Source organism: Falco punctatus, assembly GCF_963210335.1.
Source record: "Falco punctatus genome assembly, chromosome: 2".
In the NCBI taxonomy this organism is placed as follows: Eukaryota; Metazoa; Chordata; class Aves; order Falconiformes; family Falconidae; genus Falco; species Falco punctatus.
Genome location: NC_137581.1, coordinates 120,922,727 through 120,928,726, shown reverse-complemented (window position 1 = coordinate 120,928,726; position 6,000 = coordinate 120,922,727).

Genomic DNA, 6,000 nt, shown 5'->3' with positions numbered 1-6,000 from the left:
TGCTGATTTGTACTTGATCCTGACTTTTATGGCTCATAGTCATTGTCTTACACTTGGAGGGCTCTTTTGGAGATGGAAAGCTTAGAAAAGCAAGGCAGTGACGAAAGGTAAGCGTTAGCATTCATGACCTGGCGCAGCTGAGGCATCTGATGGCGCGCTGTTTCAGTGCTGAAGACAGTCAGTGTGGTAGGGCGCTCGAAACTTACACAGCACTGGAACTGGTGTTCCTGATCTGCAGTCCTTTGTTTCTATCACTGCCCCTCTCTTTCATGTTCTTGATTCCCTACTGTGTTTAAAATAAAAGATGTGGCAGTATTCTGTACAGAACTTTCCGGAAAGAGAATTCAGGCTGTGGGTTTATAGAGGAATACAATTGCGAAGCGTGTTGTTCCCTCTCCTGCTGTTTTGTTTTGGTCAGATAGCTGCTGTGTGCTTAAATAAACGAAGACTACTCCAACATCTTTCAGGCTTCAACAGACAAACAGTCCAGTTCATTTATGTTTTACTGCAGGATAGTCATGCCAAAGGTAAAAAAAAAAACAACAACCAAACCAGCGCACACACACCCTCCAACCACCCAACAAACCCCAAAACCAAACAAAGAAAGAAACAAGAAAAATCCCACAAAACCAAACCAACCAACCCAACGCCCAACCCACCCAACTTCTTTTGCTTAACACGTGGAGATTAGGAGACACTTCTTTAACTCTTAACTGTGTGTTTCCACTTCGTTATGCTGAATAAATTAGCTGATGTTTTAAGTGAGACTCGTCTTGCTCTTCTGTGAGGCTATTTGAAAGACAGAAATAGACATAGCTGAAGTGACGCAAGTCTTAAAAGAGCAGTGCTGCTTTCTCGTGGGTAAAAGCCTTAGAGCTGTAATGTTACGTGCTGTGTGTTGCAGGAGTAGTACCCATAACACTTCAGGAGCTCTGGTTGAAGGTTGCTTTTGGGCCTGTTTTTGACCTGTATTTGTAATAAGATTGGACATTAAAATCTCTGGCTGGAGTTGGAGAATAAAGGGATAAATACTACCTAGTGGACAGACCCGATTTTGTTGAAATTAAAATAATTGCTTTTAATTTCATTGGCTGAAATCCTTACATATGCTAGGAGCTGAATTTCTTTTGTGTGTGATGGTGTGGTTTGAAAACTCCCTGTTAATTCTATGCAATGTTATGCCCAGGTGGTAGGTGAGGTACTTTTCCCCTTCACTTAGCTGTTATGGTATGAAAATTGATTTTTATTTCTTTCCTCTACTGTATTGACACTGTTGCAAAAGCACAAATCACGGTGTCCAATTATATCTTGCACCAGCGCATCATTGATTTCAAGCCATAGTACTGCATTTGTGAAGGATCTGTGGTGAGACACTGCATCCACGTGGGGTGCAGGTAGAAGGAGATACTACTTTGTGCTGTCCCGTGGAGGCGAGAGATCTTGACAGACGTTAATACATGGGCTTCCTCGGCTTCACCCATGTCACTGGGGGAGCTCATTCTTTTCTGGCTGTAGCTTGGCACAGGGTTTGCCTGTACATAAGGATGTGTTCAAGTATGTCCCTTTGTGATGCTCCATCATAACTTGTGGGTCTGGAAAGGTGCGTGTGACCACCACAAGTCTTGCTAGCGATCCAGCATGTTCCTTGGTCTAGGAGCATCAAGGCCAACGGAGTTGACGTGCCCCTCGGGGTGATGGTGCCTGTTGTCAGGCATTGAGGAGTGCTGGCTTCTCCAGACACAGACCACATCGTTTCTGGTAGGGTTTGGGGATTACTCAAGGCTATCCCCTTTTTCCTTGCCAGCAGCCTCTCTGCCTGCGGTCGTAGTTTAACCACAGGAGCGCAACCAGGGCAGCCGGAGTGCCGACATGCTCGATGGGGACTTGGGAGACAAACTGGGATATCCCCTTGGGCAGTGGGGGGCAGCTGTCCTGGCCGTGCCCCCCCAGCTCCTTGTGCCCCCCAGCCGGCTCGCTGCTGGGGGGGTGAGGAGCAGAAGAGGCCTTGGCTCTGTGCAAGTGCTGCTCAGCAATAACCGAAAGGTTCCTGTGTTATCAACGCTTCCCAGCACAAATCCAAAGCATAGCCCTGTCCCAGCTACTGTGAGGAAAATGAACTCTATCCCAGCCAAAACCAGCACAGCGGCTCTGGCTGATACGTGCCAGGTAACAGTGGCCAAGGGAAGGAAGAGCAGGAGGTTTTGCACAGGATGCCAAGTGAAACCAGTCACAGCCTTTGACTTCCAAGAGGCCTTAATTGTGAAGGATGCTCTGGAAAACGTAAAGCATGTGGCACATTCTGTTGAAATTGTTCATGCATTGGGCCGAAAGCAATAGAAAATCTTCGGACGATGTGGGGTTGGGAGGCACAGCCGCCCGGGAGCCAGGGCTGTTCAGTCAGCGTTGTGCTGAGGGGCCATTCGAGCTGTAGCCTTTGTGCTGTCCCTTCCTGGCTGCTCCCGTCGCACCAGCTGAAGGTATCTGGTCCCTCGAGGACTCACACGCTTCCCAGTGCGGTTGGTGTGCAGATGTGCTGGGGAGGTTGCTGCTGCTGGTGTGTGCAGAGGTGGCGCGACCTGAGGGGAGACAGGAGATGCAGGGAACCCGACAGCCCGAGCTCTCCTTTCTCCCTTCTGTCGTTAGCTCCTTACAGCCCCTGCAACGTGACCTGAACACAAGCACGCGTGCTGTTGGAGCCTGTAATCGCAAGAACACTACAGCTGCCCCGTAGCACCGAGCTCTCCGGGCTGGAGTTTGTTCACTTGTCCCCTCATCGTTGTGGCTTGCCTGTTCCCAGTCTCTACAGCAGTTTGGCTGTCCTTTTGGTCTGTGATTCTCTGGCTTGACTCATGGATACTGAGAGCCTTAAGCACATGAAGTAGCTATTCCTTTGGTAGCAGGACAGGTAAGCTGCCTTTCTCACCTGCTTTCTCACATTCCTAGCTGCCTGGTGCTTTTCTGCCCCTGTAGCCCCGAGCTACCAAAACCTTGCTATGCAAACCCATTACTTTCCACCCCTCGCCTCTGTGAATCACATATTTGAGAATTTTCCTTAAAATACATATTAATGACACAAACTTCACTCACATCAAGAAAAAGAATTCCCTGCCATCATTTCACTCTTTGCTCTCCAGCCACATTCAGTCCATGTTTTGCCCATGACCTCTTCCAGTTACTATCTTTGCCTCGAGTCCCTTGAGCCCCAGGTTGGACACCACAAAGGGCTGTGGTGCATTGGCCAGGTGCCCGCCCAGCTGTTTTGTTACTGCCCGCCTCGGCAGGATGGGGGGGAGAAAATAAGATGGAAATAAACTTGTGGGTCAAGACAAAGGCAGTTTAATAAAGTAACAGCAAAGGTTGCTTGCACGGAAGCGAAGGAAAACAGAAGATGTTATTCCCTACTTCCTCTTAGCAGGTGACATCTGGCCGCTTCCTGGGAAGTGGGGCTTCAGTACAGGTTGTGGTTGTTCTGGAAGACAAATGTCGTAAATAACAAATGCCCCCCTTCCTCCTCCTTTCCCATAACTTTTTTTGCTGAGCAGACACATGGTCTGGAATATCCTGTCAGTCAGTCTGGGCCAGCTGTCCTAGCTGTGTCCCCTCCTGAGACCTTGCCCCCCAGCCCACTGGTGATGGGGGAAGGCTGGAGCCAGCCCTGATGCTGCCCGACGCTGTCCTGGCTACCAGTGTGAGCACCGCACCGCCAGGGCTGCTGGGGGCAGAATCAATTCCATCTCAGCCAGCCCCACTACAGCCTGGACCCAGGGGACAAGCTGAAGCCCAGAGCAAAGCTCGCTGTCCTAGGACCTGCGGGGACAACCCCAGGTGACTGCGTAAGGGCAAACAGCTGCAGAAGTGATATGGGGTGATGGGGCAAAAGGGGACCCACCAAAGGTGTGTGTGGAAAGGGAATGGGGTGGGTTGTGCACATTGCAGTGTCCCATACGTTGTTTGTTAAATCCTGTCATACCTGAACATGAACACCTTAAGTTTGCCTCAAGGGGGAAACCAAAACGTTCCCCGACACCTGCCCATAATTACAAATCAGTTCAGTAATCCCGGATGCAAATGTACTGTGTATCACTGATGATGGGAGAGGAGGGCAGCGGGGCCAAGGGCTCAGCATAACTTCACTTACTGCATGTAATTCTGGGAAAAGATATTAGGAGAGACTGATCTTTTTCATGATTTGTCTTTCCGTACTCACCTCAAAATAATTGCTAGGTGCTTCTGGCAACCAGGAGGGATGTAAGGAGTGACAGCTGCTGAAGCTGTAGTTTTTGGGGGCTAATGACATGCAGATATTGCCTGTGGAACACACCTCGCCAAAGCTATTGACGTCCAAAGAACTTAAAACCAAATGGCCTTTTACAGGGTTCCTTCTCCCTTCTGCAGGGTGTGGGGGAAAACGTTCAGGAATAGTTTACAGCCTCTTTATGCACAAGGGCTTACCACCATCAGAGCTTGGGAAAGCACATTTGATTCATTATTAGGTCTTCATCAAGACTAGCTATGATAGTAACTGGAGAATTTAGGGGGGGGAAGTAGTGTGGGGACCCCTTCCCGCCACCGAGGGATGGTGAGATGCAAACTGAGGCAGAGGAGAGCGTAGCAGTACCTGTGTCCTGATAAAAGCACAAGTTTTGTCATTGTCATCTTCCCTGTCCTCACCCCAGCATCAGCCCAGTTACATCAGAGCTGAGCTCGTGCCTGGCATCCAGCACCCTGGTTAGGTAGTTCTGCCTTGGGTCTCGCGCTGAACTGAAGAGTCTGGAGGAGAATTTGACGCGCTGCATGGCTCATGAGGAGAAATGAACTGCTATTAAACTGATAGACTTTCTATATATATAGAAAAAAAATCAATACCAAATATCTTTCAAGATGCTGTCTTTTTAGTGTTCTGCTTATACAGCCAAATGGCTTTCAATTCTTGACCAGCAGCATATAGCACCAATAAAAGCTGGTGCCTGTGAAGATTTTTGTTTTCCATCTCTGCCAGGCAACCACTGCTGTGATGTGGGGAGTGGAGGAGAAAAGCAGAAGTGAGATCACTGACCCCATTCAGAATGGCTGTGGCCGTGGCGGTGGGGGCAGGGGATAAGAGTAGGGGGATAAGAGTAGGCATTTAAAGATACATATATATACAGTTACTACATATATATATATATATATGTATGAAGTGTTATGTTCACAGGAATATTTCAGCTGCCCTGTCACTGTTCCTGGTTTTAAGCAAGCCAAGCATTCCTCAGCAAGAAGCAGAGGGAGCCTTTACCTCGCACCCCCGCAGGCAGCAGCTGGCAGGTGGAGGGTTTGGGCAGGGGCATTCCCGAAGCCATGCAGCGTGCGCAGCGATGGCAGCTGTGCCAGTATGGGGCTGACAGTGCCGCAGCTCCCGCGCAGGCTGCTAAACCCAGAGCTGGCCGCCACTGGCCCCTGGAGCCCATGAGGCCTGCCTGCCCGCAGCTGGCCTGGCACTGCTCCCGCTGCCCGGCTCAGCTCCGCCACAGCCCTGCAGCCCAGCCTGGCGCCCCGGGGGGATCCCCAGCTCCAGCCGCTGCTCCAGTACCCTCCATGTGCACCCCAGGGCCCAGCTGCGCGACGCCTGCACTGTGCTGATGCCTGCACCATGCTGGCTCCTGATGGCCCTTGTCCCCATGCTACCGGTGGTAGCAAGGAAGGTAAAAACTTTTTGCAGTAAATTGATAACAGGGAAGGTAGAAGCTCGTTGCAGTAAAAAAAAAAAAAAAATTAAGTTCTGTAACTGTGAGCAAATAGAGAACTGAGCAGCCAACCAGAGAGCTTCAGGGAAGCAGCTCTCAGGATGGGAAGCAGCTGTTGGGATGGGAAGCAGCTGTCGGCATGTGCACCAGCTGTCAGCGTGTTCACCAGCTATCAGGATGTGCACCAGCTATCGGGATGTGAAGCAGCTATCGGGATGTGCACCAGCTGTTGGGATGGGAAGCAGCTGTCGGGATGTGCACCAGCCTTAACCAGCTG